At 45.5% G+C, this 15,889-nt stretch overlaps 1 long non-coding RNA gene and 1 pseudogene across 1 annotated transcript in view; one reads left to right on the top strand and one right to left on the bottom strand.

The window, feature by feature from the left end:
* Positions 1–562: 562 nt before the first annotated feature.
* Positions 563–15,889, bottom strand: part of LOC142578142 (uncharacterized) — a 116,666-nt gene continuing 101,339 nt past the window's right edge. Inside the window, exons 2-3 of the long non-coding RNA XR_012827186.1 lie at positions 2,998–3,080; positions 563–606 (exon numbers count right to left, since the gene is read on the bottom strand). This is a non-coding gene — a long non-coding RNA (uncharacterized LOC142578142). The remainder of the gene's footprint in view (positions 607–2,997; positions 3,081–15,889) is intronic.
* On the top strand, positions 11,927–12,045 carry LOC142580555 (5S ribosomal RNA; annotated as a pseudogene).

Raw genomic sequence — 15,889 nt, 5'->3', positions numbered from 1 at the left:
GGAACAATGAATGCAGAATCGCACGTAGGAATGAGAACAAAGCGTGGGGGTTGCTACGCGCTTCGCCCACTGCAGAAAATCTTGTCAACGTTAAAAAAGTAAAGTCCCAAGGTAGGAGAACCCGCCGACAGGCCAGAAGAGAAAGCTGGCAGAAGTATTTATCGAGTATTAACTCGTTTACAGATGAGGCCAAAGTCTGGAACAGGGTAAACAGAATTAGAGGGCGACAAACTTATTCACTCCCTCTGGTAAATACACAGGGCGGTACACTGCAAGATCAGGCAGACTCACTTGGGGAGCACTTTGAGAGCGTATCAAGTTCAAATCATTATTCGCAATCCTCCCTGAAATATAAACAAATAGAAGATCGTAAGCCATTAACAAGAAAAAGTCGAGAGAATGAGCCTTACAACCGTCCTTTTAGTATTGCCGAATTGAGAACTCCCTTGAGCGTATGCAAGAGCTCCGCACCAGGATCTGATAGATTCATGTACGAAATGCTCAAAAACTTACACAATGACACGCAAGTTACACTACTCACACTTTTCAACACCATCTGGGATGCAGGGTACCTTCCAATCGCATGGAAGGAAGCCATTGTGGTCCCTGTTTTGAAACAAGGCAAGACCCTTCCTCAGTGGCAAGTTACCGCCCGATAGCCCTCACAAGTTGCATTTGTAAGGTGTTTGAAAAAATGATAAATCGGCGACTCATGCATTTTCTTGAATAGAGCAAAATTCTTGAACCTTATCAGTGCGGCTTCCGAGAAGGGCGCTCCAGAACTGATCACCTTGTAAGTATTGAAGCAAACATCCGTGACGCATTTGTACACAAACAGTTTTTCCTATCCATATTCCTCGATATGGAGAAGGCATACGACACAACTTGGCGCTATGGAATCTTGAGAGACTTGTCGAGAATGGGCATCCGTGGCAATATGCTAAATCTGATAGAAAGTTACCCGTCCAACCGCACCTTCCGCGTGAAAGTCTGGAATGTACTTTCACGTCCTTTTACGCAAGAAACGGGTGTACCCCAAGGAGGCGTGCTCAGCTGCACGCTCTTTATCGTGAAGATGGACACGCTTCGTGCTTCATTTGCGCCGGCCATCTTTTACTCTGTCTACGCGGATGACATTGAAATAGCTTTCAAATCTTGTAACCTCGCAGTCTGCGAGAGACAGGTACAGCATGGCCTGAACAAAAGTGTCGATGTGGGCAGACAAAAATCGTTATAAGATCAATCCTAACAAAAGTTGTTGTGTTCTTTTTACAAGAAAGAGAGGCCTGATCCCAGATCCTTGCTTAAAACTATGTGGACAACAAATAACTGTAAACAAATAACACAAATTTCTAGGTGTTATACTTGACTATAGAGTCACTTTCGTCCCCCACATTAAACAACATAAAGAAAAATGTCTGAAAACAATGAGCCTAATGAAACTTCTATCCCAGACTACGTGGGTTAGCGACAGGAAGTGCTTAATTAATCTCTATAAGTGCCTGATTCGTTCACGATTAGATTATGGTGCCGTGATCTATCATTCTGCCGCCCCGAGTGCGCTAAAGATGCTAGACCCTGTTCACCATCTAGATATCCGCTTACCCACGGGCGCTTTCAGGACAAGTCCCGTTGAAAGTTTATATGCAGAATCGAATGAGTGGGCACTTCATATCCAGAGAACATACATCAGCCAAACATATTTTCTAAAGGTCCACTCTAATCCTCAACATCCGTGTTATAATGCCGTTAACGAGATGACATATGCTACACTCTTTCATAATCGTCCCTCCGTAAGACAGCCTTTCTCGCTGCGTGTGAGGGAGCTTAGTCATGAAATGCATATTCCACTCCTCCAGCTTCGCCCAATGCATCCAGCCAAGCTGCTACCTCCTTGGGAGTGGCAGCTGATACAATGCGATATAATTTTCATGCAAGTTACAAAACACGCTCCAGAGATTGAAATCCAAATGCATTTCCGGGAACTCCAGCACAAATACTCCTGTAAGGAGTTCTACACAGACGCATCGAAGTCACACGACGGGGTGTCCTATGCAGCCGTCGGTCCATCCTTCTCGGAAGCCGATGTACTACATTCGGAAACTAGTAAGTTACGGCTGAGGCCTACGCACTGCTGTTGATCGTAAAGCATATAAATAAATCAAAACTCCCGAAATCAGTTATATATACGGACTCCCTTAGTGTTGTGAAGGCCTTGATGTCTCTGTAACCACAAAAATCCAACTGAAGCATAACTGCGAGTCAGCCTAGTTGGAACAGATTCATCTTAAAACTTTTTGTTCGCAAACAACCAGGGACGAAGAATAGGGGCAACACAAGGACGAGCGTTTTCTAACTGGTTTTATTTTTGAAGAACTGCCTGCTTAAATACCCACAGATCTGCGCGATCTAGTCAACAGAGCACGCCTATAGCGCATATGATACCCGCAGGTATCATATCATCATATGCGCTATAGGCGTGCTCTGTTGACTAGATCGCGCAGATCTGTGGGTATTTGAGCAGGTAGTTCTTCAAAAGTAAAAACCAGTTGTTAGAACGCTCTCGTCCTTGTGTTGCCCCTACTCTTTGTCCCTGTTTGCGCACAAGAAGTTTTAACACAAAAATCCGGTAATTAATGAACTCTACTCCGTCCTTTGTAAAGCATATATATCTAACCAACGTGTGATTATATGCTGGGTGCCTGGACATAGGCGCATCGAGGGTAACGTTCTAGCGTACCAGATGGCCACATCAATTTCATTGCATGCAGTTAATCCTACTGTTTCGGCCCCTGTCACAGACCTGAAGCCTTTCTTAAGAAGGAAACTGCGAAAACACTGGCAACGTATGTGGGACGCAGAAGTAAATTACAAACTGCACGTGATAAAGCCACCGTTAGGTTCTTGGCCCTCCGTAACAAAATCACGGCGAACAGATGTCCTATTCTGTCGCCTCAGAATAGGACACACATTTGGCACGCATAACTTCTTACTCACTGAAAATGATCCTCCAACCTGCGGTACATGCGGGGAGAGGCTGACCGTCCTCCACGTCCTCCTGGAGTGTCGGGCAGCCGAATCTGAGAGAAGGAAACATTTTTCTCTAGCATACCAGCAGCACATCCCCCTACATCCCGTAATGCTACTCGGCCCAGAACCTTTATTTGACACCAACGCAGTCCTAAGTTTTCTGAAAGATGCTGTCTTGCATGTTGTTAGCCCCACATGTTCGTAGCGGGTCCTCTCTTCAGGGGATGCCGCTGTGATAGCTCTTTCGTATAGCACATGCCTCTAGGCCCTTGTGTTTCAAGGGCTCTGGCGATGCATCAGTGCTCCAAGTAATTTTAACATCTTATATATTTTCTATTTTGCATCATTCTTCTACGATGGATTTTAATGTTCATAGTATTCGTCATTAGTGTCATCCCAATTATTTCATAGCACGTAGATTTTCCGCACTTTACAGCGACTATTTTAAGCCACTTTACAGCCAAGTCACACCTTCCATAATACATCGTCAACATTACCACTTGTCATGGCGCTCTTTGGCCAAACCTGGCCCTTACGCCATAAAACACCACACATCATCATCATCAAAATTTTTTCTAGAAAAGTAAGTGAAGCGTTAACGATGCTGTATGAAGTTGGAAAAGACGAGTGGGAAACGAGGTGGGAAGCTTTTAAACAAGATGGTAAATTGAGTGCTATATAGAACGTATGACTATCCTTAATTTTGAGAAGAAACAAGACGAGAAGAAATTGCAGTCGCAACTGCAAGCACTATTAAAGGAAGAGAGTGCGAAACCGGGCTCTTTCACTGAAGAAATCAAAAATACCAAAAACAAGCTGGAACTTTTCGATAAAGAAAAGCACAGAGGTGCTATTATTAGGTCAAGAACAGAAAAGCTTTGGATGGGCGAAACACCGACAAAGCGGGCACTAAGTGATGAAAAGCAATATGCACAAAGAAAAGAAGTTAAGGAAATAATGTACAATGGCAGACTGACGAAAGGAAAAAGTCAGATAATGAACGCGTTTGTTGAATAATATCCCGATTTGCTTGGAAAACGTATTCCAATGGCGAGTGCATTTAGTGAAGATTTCCTTTCATTAGTGCCCAAGTTTGACGACGAAACTAAAAAATGTTTGGAGGCCCGTATCAATATACAGGAGATTAAAAACGCTATTGATGACTTAAGCACTGGAAAGACACCTGGCCCAGATAGAATCGGAGCAGAATTCTATAAAATGTTTAAAGAAGAGATTGCCAGCGAGCTGTTCGAAGTTATCGAAGAGGGGTATAAAAAGAAGAAGCTACCACGGTCTTTCACTGAAGCGCACACTACTTTAATCCCCAAATCGGACGATTACATCAAACTTCAGTCAGTGATGTCATATCGCCCCATTAGCCTCTTGAATACGGATTACAAAATTTTCATGAAGGTGCTGGCCAAAAGAATGCAGAATGTCGTTCAAAACATTCTAGGACCGCACCAGACATGTGGCATAAAAGGTCGTAGCATTACGACAAACATACACGTAGTAAGAAGTGTCTTAGAGATTTGCGATGACTTTGGAGACCGAATAGCAATGATGCAATTAGACTTACAAAAAGTTTTTAACCGTGTCCCCCATGAAGTGTTGTTCAACGTGTTAGAACATGTTCAAGTTGGTACTGTGTTTCTTGATGGATTAAAGATGGCGTACTCGCAGTGCGTAACACGCCAGGTAGTTAATAGGACGCTCGGTGAAGAAATTGACATACTCAGTTCCATCTGACAAGGATGCCCGGCCTCAGCCTTACTTTTTGCCATATACCTAGAACCTTTTTGCTTATCAATTATGCAAAATTCAAACGTGCACGGATTTAGATTACAGAGTACTGAAGTAAAGATTCTTGGATATGCTGACGATGTGGCCGTACTCTGTCATGATAGGCAGAGGATATGTGAAGTTTTTCATACAGCCAAACAATTTTGTTTCATGACAGGTAGCATGATTAACTGGGTTTTGGTATGGTAATTGCGATATGAAGCCTGATGTATACGTAAATGTAAGATGGGAAACCCGCCCACCGAAGTACCTAGGGTTGCCACTCGAGGTTTATCGTGACAACAACGAGTACTGGAAGGACGAAGCAGAAACAATCAGGCAAAAAACAAACGCCTGGGGTGGGCGGGAGCTCTCTATTTTTTCACGGGCGTATGTATGCAACCTGTTTTTAATAGCCATAATATGGTATGTGTTCCAAGTCCTTTGTTGGTTGGTTGGTTGGTTAGTTTGGGTTTAATGGCACAAAGGCAACTAAGGCCATGCTGCGCCAGACACAAAACAAAATGAAATACAACGTTAGAGTAGGTAAACCTGTATTATACTATAGTTGGTGTAAATTGCCAGTTTTTTATAAAAAGTATAACAGGTTAGCAAATGGCACTAGGCGGTCATCTGCTAGTAATAGGGCAGAGTGTAATGGAGTGTGGGAATTATATAGGCTGTGTAAAAACCTCCGTCTCAGTGTGTCGATGTGTGGACATGTTATTAGGATGCGCATGACTGTGAGAGGTTCAAGGCATTTTTCGCAGGTTGGCGGGTTTTCTTTTCGGAGGAGAAAATTGTGCGTCAAATGTGTCTGTCCAATTCGAAGTCGACACAAGATCACCTCGTAGAACCGTTGTTGGTGCCTGCATGATTTCCACTCGCCGATTACAGGTTTATTAAAATGTAGCTTGTTTTCTGTACAACAGTCCCATTCGTGTTGCCACTTTGATGTTAAGGCCTTCTTAATGGCACGGATACTATCTTGATATGGAAGTGTTGTGTTTATTATGTCTTTGTGCGCTGCCATTGATGCGCACCTATGCGCTGCTTCGTTACCCGGTATACCAACATGGCTTGGTACCCAGCAAAACCTAATTCACCTGCCGTATTTGTTTATTATTATCATGTTTAACATATCCCCTATCAGAGGTTCACATTCGGATTTCATGTGAAGAGCCTTCAGCGTGCTTAATGAATCTGTGTATATGATTGTGTTTTAGTGTTTTCCAGCGATGATCTTTTTAACCACAGTCCACAATGCATAGACTTCAGCTGTGTAGACAGAGGCGTGCTGTGACGAACGAATACTTCTTTCCCAATGTTCTGTTACGACCTCCACACCCACGTGTTCTTTTGTTTTAGAGCCATCAGTGTAAAATTCCTCGTAATTTTGATATTTGTCCTGTAGAAAACGGAATTCTTGTTTAATGTGTTCGTGTGGGGTGTCTTTTTTCTTTAAATGTGTCAATGTCCAATCACATAACGGTGCGAAATCGTGCCACGGGGGCAAACGCTGTGGTTTTCTCGCAACCTGAAGGACTTCGCGAGGAATGTTATAATGCCGAATATATTCCTCACATCGTAGGATAAGCGGTTTAATCGTGTTTGGTTTGTTTGTGTAGTCTAAGCGTGAGTTACACTGTGTGACAATGTTGAAGCATATGTGTTGTGGTGAGCACTGAATTCTTAGTACGTAAGAAAAAGTTAGTAGCACTCTGCGTTGCTGTAGAGGAGGTTCATTACAGTCAACATACAAACTCTGGACAGGCGATGTTTTGTAAGCACCGCTTGCCAGTCGTAGTCCAAAGTTATGAACTGGATCAAGTCGTCGAACGTAAGATTGTCTGGCTGAACCGTATATGATGCTACCATAATCTAATATGCTGCGCACCAAAGTACGGTAGATGCGTAGCAGGCATCCACGGTCAGAGCCCCAGAGCTTCCCGGACGGGACTTTGAGGACGTTAAGTGCATTGTTCGCTTTTATTTTAAGGCTCTTCACGTGTGCCAGGAAGTTTAACTTTTTATCAAACAGAACACCCTGAAACTTGTGTTCTTGTTTTACTGGTAGTGTGGCTTCTTGTAGCTTAAGTGTGGGTTCTGGTTGTAGGCCCCTTTTTTGTGTAAAGACAACACATACTTTTTTCACTTGAGAAACTAAAACCGTTTTCAAACGCCCACTGTGTTAGCTTGTTTAATGTAATTTGAATTTGCCGCTCGCAGGATGTCAGGTTGGATGCACGACACGCAATTTGTAGATCATCCACAAATAACGAATGCATTACAGAGGATGGAATTACCCTATTGATCGAGTTCATTTTCAGCACAAACAATGTTCTGCTCAATACGCATCCTTGTGGCACACCATTTTCCTGAATGAACACACGTGATATGGTCGTACCTAAACGCACCTGGAATGTTCGGTCCGAAATGAAATCGGCTAGACATTTGAGCATTCTCCCTCAGATTCCTAAATCTGCTAAGTCCCTTAAGATACCAAACCTCCATGTTGTGTCCATACGCCTTTTCTAAATCAAAGAAAACAGTGAGACAATATTGTTTCTGTGGAAAGGTCGCACGTATCTCGTCTTCTAGTCGGACTAGGTGATCTGTTGTGGAGCAACCTTTCTTGTATCCACACTGATGGTTATCTAGCATGTTCTCTGATTCAAGGACGTATGTCAATCTTATGTTGATGACGGCTCCATAGGACTTTGCAAGACAACTTGTGAGTGCTATGGGTCTATAGCTGGTTGCTGTTGTGGGAGGTTTTCCAGCTTTCAAGAAAGGGATAATGATGGCTTTCTTCCACTCTTTCGTCATTTTCCCGTTCCCAGATTATATTAAAAAACCGAAGCAAGATTTCCACTGCATTAAGAGATAGATGAGCGAGCATCGCGTAATGTACTCTGTCTGGACCAGGTGTTGTCTTTTTGTCAGTTGTGAGTACTCTATTTATTTCCGGTAGTGTTAAAGCCGCATTATACAGTCTTTCTGAACTTCCTGTGGTCGCAAGCTTTAGTTTTTCTGTTGATTGCTAATGTTTTAGAAATGCAGCTGAATAGTTTACCGAGCTTGATATATCATGGAAATGTTGCCCTAATATGTCTGCTTGTTCTTCTATATTTGTTTGCGTGCCTGGAGGTGATAGTATGGGGATAGTGTAAGAAGCGTAATCACCTGTAAACTTACGAACCTGATCCGACATTCGTTTGGATGCTAATGAGCTATTTATAGACGAGACATAATTTTTCCAGGACTGTCTTTCGGCTTGTCTGCGCGTGTACCTGGCTTTCGCTTTTGCTTTTTTGAAAGAAAGTAGATTATCTTGTGTTGGGGTATCGCCGAAAGATACCCCCCGCTTTGTTTTGTAGTTTTTTTGTTTGTGTACATTCCTTCGTCCACCAGGGTTTCAGGTTTTTTTCTTAAGAATCCAGAGGATTGTGGGATTGTCTGTTCTGCTGCAGCGAGTATGCAGGCGGTAATCTTCTCATTCATTTCGTCTATTGGTAGCTCATCTGATATGTTATCCAGAGTGGCATTTTCAGTAAAGAGAGGCCAGTCTGCTAGATGGAGTTTCCAACGGGGTGGCCTCAGTGGGATGGTAGGAAAAGGAGATGTTCTTTTTATGATAACAGGCATATGGTCACTACCATAGGGGTTCTCAATAGTACCCCACTGAAAATCGCCAAAAAAAGATGGAGAGCACAGTGACAGATCTAAGCAACTCATAGCTCCTGTGCTTGGGCAATAGTAAGTTGCCGCACCAGTGTTTAAAAGGCATATGTTGTTTGTTAGAATAAAATCTTCAAGTGTTTGGCACCTGGTGTCAGTAGTTTTACTACCCCATAACGTGTTATGTGAATTAAAATCACCGCCTATTAAAAATGGTTCTGGTAGCAGGTCTAAAATTATTTCTAGATCTCTTACGGTAAAATGTGAGTATGGTGGAATGTACATTGAACAAATGGTGATGGTTTTATGAGATAAAACGGTGACTGCAACGGCTTCTATGTGAGTGGTAATGGGAACTTCTCTGGCTGCTATACCGCCTGGCAGAACAATGGCTACACCACCTGACAGCCGGTTTGCCTGAGTACGGTCGCGCCGTACAACAGTGAAACCTTTTAAAATGTTTTGTATTTTTCGCCTAGGTTTGTTTCCTGTAAACGCAGGGCCAGAGGAGAGAAGTTACTTAACAAGTCTTTGATGTCACTTAAGTTGTGTAAAAGCCCTCCACAATTCCAGTGCATAATAAAAGCCATCTCAAAATGGAAAGATCAGAAATGGCACCACGGAAAATTTAGGAGGTGAGGTATAGGTGACATGGGGGGGGAGGATTTAATAAGGCTAATGCAAATTAGCGATAACCTTTAGGTTAACACTTTCTTATTTTGAGTTGTTATTGGGATTTTGTCCCTCTTACCACGCTCGAGAGAGCGCTTGTCCTTCGGTGTCAATGACGCCGGGCTTTTTGTGTCGACCTCCATCGCTCTCTCTGAGGCGCTGAAGGAACGAGAGTTAGGCGCCGCGGAACTGCGGCGCCTAACTGCGGGACTGCGGCGCCGATTTTAGGGCCCTGCGGGACTGATGTCTGCAGGGCCGTCGAAGAGGGTGGAGCAGTACTGACTGCTTCCACCACGGGGGCGGGAGGAGTCACTGCGGCACCACTGTGCGTGGGCTCAGAGGACTCCGGAGGCCTCTGTGACGCTGCCCCTGCCTGCGTCACATCGGCATAACTTCTTCGCGGAAGATATGATAGCCGCTTTCTGGCTTCAAAGAAGGATATTTTTTTCTTTTACAATTAGTGCTATGATTTCCTTTTTCCAGCATGGGCAAGACCTCGAGTAAGCTGAATGATCTCCTTTACAGTTAACACAGTGTGGCGAAGAGGTGCAGTTGTCAGATTGGTGATCATTTGAGCTGCATTTAGCACAGGTTGCTTGGCCTCGGCATGCATGTGAAGCATGTCCGAACCTTTGACACTTGAAACATCGTCTGGGGTGCGGGATATATGGCCTTACATTGACTTTAACATAATCTGCATCGAGTGAAGTAGGCATTACGCTTGTTCCGAAGGTGAGTATAGCATGTTTGGTGGGGATTTCTTGGTCTTTTCGGCGGATTACTATTCTTTGTACCTTTGTCACATTTTGTTCTTGGAAACCCTCAAGGAGTTCCTCATCGCTCAAACCAATAAAGTCTTCTTCAGAAATCACTCCCCTGCTTGTGTTAAGTGTTCTGTGAGCTGAAACTGTCACTGTCGCGTCACCAATACTGGCAAGGTCAGAGAGCTTCTCTGCTTGATCTTTATCATTTAGTTATAGGAGGAGGTCCCCGCTAGACATTTTGGAGGCTTTGTATGTCGCTCCAATTTTTTCTTTCAGGCATTTGGCTACTAGGAACGGAGAGAGTTTTCTTACTGGCATGTTGCTTTCGATGTGTACTACATAGTAATTGGGGAAGGATGGAGCGTTGCTCCGAAAGGAGAAATGAAATGGTACTTCGTTGCGGCATCTTTTCAGACGCCGATCATAAACGATAGAGGTTTGTGCTGCCATAGAAAATGTATATGTTCGGTAACAGCGCCGACCGCCCACCACAGAGCCCAACGAGGGGACGCGGCAGGGCTGGTGTTCAAGCCTGCACGACGCCAGCCGTACGCCGTCACTATAACCCAATATGTGGTGTACCCAAGGTAGGATAGCCACACAAGGTTAACCCTTGCCGCCGTGGATAAGGAAGTAAATGGAAGAGAGAAGAAGACAGGAAAGATCAAAAAGTGAGCGAGAAAGACAAAGATTCGAGGAGAAAGAGAGAGGAAGAGGCGACTGCCGATTTCCCCCGGGTGGGTCTGTCCGGGGGTGCCGTTTACGTGAAGCAGAGGCCAAAGAGGTGTGTTGCCTCCGCCGGGGGACCTTAAAGGTCCAAACGCCCGGCATCGGCTCAACCCCCAGGATCCCCCTTTCCCCGGACACGGGTAAGCCGCGCACGGTTAGACGAGGGAGGGTCCAACCCTCGTGTGCTCGGGTACGTGGTGTCGCAACGCACCAAACGCCTGCTGACGCAGACGCCCGTGCGGGGCCAAGTCCTTTGTATTTCGCGGGTGAATGTGCAGAAATTTCACAGGATTTTCGCCGTGTTTGTGTGGAGATAGGCCTGGGGACGAACAAGTCGCTCAAATTTATTCTTACCGGTCCGAAACGGTGGATTGGGTTTTTTGTCATTTATTTATTAGGCAAGTTGTGTCTCGTTTTATTTGTCTCCGCGACCAAAGAAATTGCTTTTTACAAACTGTAATGAAATTAAGGCTGTGTTCACACGTTCCAGAATTTGTTGTGTCATCGAATAACAATATGTACCATTGTGTGACTGGATTCTTGCGTGAAGTAGTGCATTCTTTTCAATTTCTGAAAGTGCGCTTTTCACTAGAGTATTTGTCCTCTGCAAAATGGAAAACACTTTACAAAGACCTTGTCGACTGTTTGTTGCCAACACCGCGGTACAGAACTTTATTCAATGTCGGACCCGGCCAAGAGGTGCTAAGAAGGGTTAAAAAGATGAACGCAAAACTGGGAACAAAAACTTTCTTTATTAAACTTCAGTTTGGGACGCTCCCAGTAAAACAATGGTTAGCTGATAAGAGACTCTACGCTCCATGGACGACAAACTGTCTACTTTGTAAGACGCCCGAAACGGCAGAACACGTCTTTCTTTAGTGCTGGGACGCCGTTTTCCATTGGGACATTCTGCCGCGGACATTGAAAAAGGACCTACCCATCACGAGTTATGGCATTTGTTTTCTGAGTGTGGACAACGAAGACGGTGTCCCGTACGACATGTTCATGCTGATAGCACTTCACAGCATCTGGCAGACTACACGCACGTCCTGTCAGGGCAAATTTCATTGTAAACATGGATTATATACGCGAAATGTATAAAGCGCAACCAGAGCCTCCTGACTGGCTACCTCTCTTGGACGCATTGCTTAACTTGAAGAAATTTTAATGTGAACACACCGGATCAAGGCTTGGTCCAAGTGTCTCCTTTTATCATTCATATTTCTCTGTTTCCACGACCTGTAAAAGAAAACAGGCAATAAAGAAAAAAAATCGGCCATACCATGCTCAATACGCCGGTTCTCGTCCGATCCCCGAAGCTAAGCAGCATTGGGCTCCATCAGTACTTGAGAGGGAGACCACCTGGGAACACCGAGTGCTGATGGCACCCTTCTTTTTGCTTTTTTTATTGCGTGCTTCCCTGACCTTTTTTTTTCTTTCACACTAACGTGTGAGTGGTTGCATTTACTGTTACTTCCATTCAACTGGAGCCTGCTGGTAGAGACAACGTCTAAGTGCAAAAACAACATGCAGGCGACTACGCGAGTGTACGCGGAGTGACGGTGGTAACCGGTATGAGTAATGGGGCAACATTTACTCGCAGGAACTGCTAACCGCTTACCTATTACACCTGTATACAGCTCAATGAGAATACATCAATAAATTGACACATTGTTAGCGCCAAACGTGGGCTGCAACGCACGCCAAACATTGCGCTCGCCCTCTTGTTTTTGCGACAACGACTAGCACGCACGCATGCAACGAACAACCACAAACGGAGGAATGCACGTGCACGACGTGTGCTTGTATTCTCCACGGAAAGACTGTCGCGTATGCGCTGGAGCAATGTATTCGGCGAATGCACATAGGACGATATAGGTGCAGTCGTAAACAACGCATCCTTGCCATTGGCCATACCATGCGGTCGGTAGCACTCACGCGGCGTGGTGCAGATTTCCACTTCCGGCCGCCACAGCGTGCGGACGCGGAATGTCGGCTCCCGCAAGGGCGGCTTTTGCGGCCCAAAAGGGCCGCGGTATCAGATTTATGGATGCTGCTACACAGGACTACCAGATTATTTTAAGGTACGACCGTCTCTAATACCGTCTTTTTGCACGGGGATGTCAAGGCGAGGCCCTATAGCGTAGAACATTTTCGATACGCGCTAGGTCGTCTGAAGCTGATGCCGGAAGTGTTGGCTTTAGGAACCTATCAAATGAATGACGTATGGGCTATCACCTTCAAAGATGGAAAAGGAAAGCAGAAGTTGCTGTCTACGGAAGCGTTACTGTGAAGGGTAAGCGATGTTTGGTGATTGACCCACGCAACCAAGACGCACGGATGCAGCACTACTGGCTGCTGTACGCCACACCAGATGAGGATGTGCTAGCGGCGTTGGCACCCTTCGGAACAGTGACCGAGATGTCAAAGGAAAAGTGGCGCGTAGTCGGATGCAGTGACAAAGGGTCGCACACAAGACTCGTGTCCTTATGGTTGAAACCTGGCCTCACCACAGAAGATCTTGCGCATCAGCTACGTGTCGGCGAGGACCATCATGCACTCGTGTTGGTGCCTGGCAGAGCACCGCTCTGCCTCCGGTGTCACGGCACCGGTCATATACGGCGCGAGTGCCGCGTTCCACGTTGCGGGATCTGTCGTCGCTCCTGCCACAAAGATACCCAGTGCGTGCGAAGTTACGCGAACGTGACAGGGTTTGGCAAGAGCGACGTCGTAAACGAGCACCTAATGGACCAAGCTGACGCGGAGGACACCTATGGGGAAAGCGGGGCCCCGCCTAACTCTGACGATGCGCCAGCAGCAACGAGCCACGACAAAGAGCAGAATGAGGAAGCCCGCAAAAAAGACAACATGGCACAGGAGCAGGTGACAGAAAGCTGCAAAGATGGCGAGGATGTGCAGGGAAACGGCGCGGAAACTATGGACAACAGCCATGGAAGCGTCGGGCGCAGCGCGGAGGCGGTGAATAGCGCCCATTCAACCGCTGTCTCAAAAAGGCCGCGTGATGAAAGCGTGGAAATTGCTGGAAAAGAAGACCGTAGTGAAGCTGAAGGACCGCCTGCCACGACTACCACCTCTCGGCGGCTTTCGCTGAAGGCCAAACCGAACGTGCCACCGGACAAGAAGACACCGCCAGCAATGCCCCCGCCTTAGGGGACTGCTGGTTTGGTAGCAAAGAACGAATTAACTCAGTTTGGACGTGCCGGTTGCAGTTTCCGTGATGTGTGCCGACAGGGAAGACGCGAGAGCTTCGACCGGTGTGGCGGAGCCATTTAACGATTTCGTGCTGTCCAGGGATGTCAGTCCGTTAGCACTAAACCTGCATCAGTCGCCAAGCAGCCCGTCTATCCGCCAGCTTTCTAAACACGGCTTCAGAATAGGAACGCTCAATGTGCGTGGCCTGTCGACTAGAAAGCGGCAGGCTCAGATTAAACGGCTGTTAATTGACCATGATATTGATATTCTTGCAGTTCAGGAAACGAAAATTGAAAGTGAGGAACAGACGGATAGAATGGTTGAAATGTTTAAATCAAATCACAATGTTTGTGTTCTTGCTAATGGGAAGTCCGGTGGATGTGCTATTTTTCTGCGTAACACTGTCGGTATAATTGAGGAGACTGTAGTAGCGCTCGATAATGGCCTATTAGTTATGTGTGACCTATCTTGCAATGATGTAGCCTGGAGAATTATCTCTATTTACGCCCCGAACAAAGCAAGCGAACGAGAAGTGCATTTTGAATATATGGCCACCTTCGTAAATTGTAGTAGGAGTATTCATTTATTAGGTGATTTTAATTGTGTGTATTTGCCCGAGGACACCTCTAAAGATGTGTTGATGAAAGATAACAGTGCAGAAATGCTCAGATCCACCGTTCAAGAATATGACCTTGTTGATGTGGGTGACGTACTACGTGAAAACCGAGGAATTTTCACTCATTTTCAAGGGCGCAGCCACGCAAGGCTCGATAGAGTGTATGTGTCCGCGGAACTGCTACCAGCTTGTAATAAATATACTGTTAAGCATGTTAGCTTTCGTGACCACAGTTTGTGATGTTCACGATTGGTTCTAAAAAGAAGGAGTGCCGTTTTAATTGGCAGCTGTGGAAGCTGAATGAAAAGTTGCTACAGGACGGAAGATTCGTGGACGAAGTAACAGAAAAAATTTAAGAATTGCGCGCGAGGGAACCTACAAAACGGTTCTATGCTTGGGATCAATTCAAAAGTGAGGTAAAAATATAGCAATTCAAAGGGCGTGTGTATTAAGCGGTCAGGGTAAACAGCGCGAAAAGGAACTAAATAGTACGTTGAGGTATCTTGTAGATGTTGAAAGCGCAGTCCCTGGGCATTTTACAACTGAAATCAAAGAAACAAAACAGCAGCTGGAAGCAATTTAGGCTTAAAAATACGAGGCAGCTGTGATAAGATCACGCGCCGAGCGCATCTGGTTAGATGAAGCCCCGACGAAACGGGCACTCGGAGATGAAAAGAGATATGCGACAAAGAAACAAATTAAAGAAATTTGCCATCACGACGTTTTTTCACGTGATCAAGAAACCATTCAAAGCGCTTTTGAAGAAAGGCATTCTAATTCGTTTAACAGTAAAGTAGAAATAAATGAGGAATTCAAGGCGCACCTTTGGCCACTCGTGCCTGTACTGCAGGACGAAGTAAAGACGGGACTCTAGAGACCTATAAGTATTCAAGAGTTAGAACGAGTAATTGATGAGCTTGGTACCGCAAAGGCACCGGGGCCCGATGGCCTAGGGCCTAGCTTCTACAAGTTTTTCAAGCGTCAAATGGCGGAAATACTCTACACCATCATAACTCAAGCGTACGAAGTCAAACAACTACCTCCATCCTTCAGGTCCAGCCACATCGTCCTGATACCAAACACCGATGAACCAGCCAAGTTGCAGTCGGTGGAAGCATATCGACCAATTAGTCTCACGAATGTAGACTATAAGGTGTACATGAAGGTCCTGGCCAAAAGGTTCAGTCAGTTATTACATCTGTTCATGACCCACATCAGACGTGTCAAGGGAAGAACGATATTAACCACCATCCACACAGCGAGAAGCGTTCTTGAGTGCTGCGACGTAACCTTTGGACACGTGGCAATGGTACAGTTAGACCTCGAGAAAGCCTTTCATAAGGTTGCCCACAGCATATTGTTCGCTCTGCTTCAACACATCAACATCGGAGAAGTTCTTTAA

This window comes from Dermacentor variabilis, chromosome 4, assembly GCF_050947875.1.
Source record: "Dermacentor variabilis isolate Ectoservices chromosome 4, ASM5094787v1, whole genome shotgun sequence".
NCBI classification, from domain to species: domain Eukaryota; kingdom Metazoa; phylum Arthropoda; class Arachnida; order Ixodida; family Ixodidae; genus Dermacentor; species Dermacentor variabilis.
The sequence above is the reverse complement of the archived record's forward strand: the minus strand, read 5'-3'. Positions and strand labels throughout refer to the sequence as shown.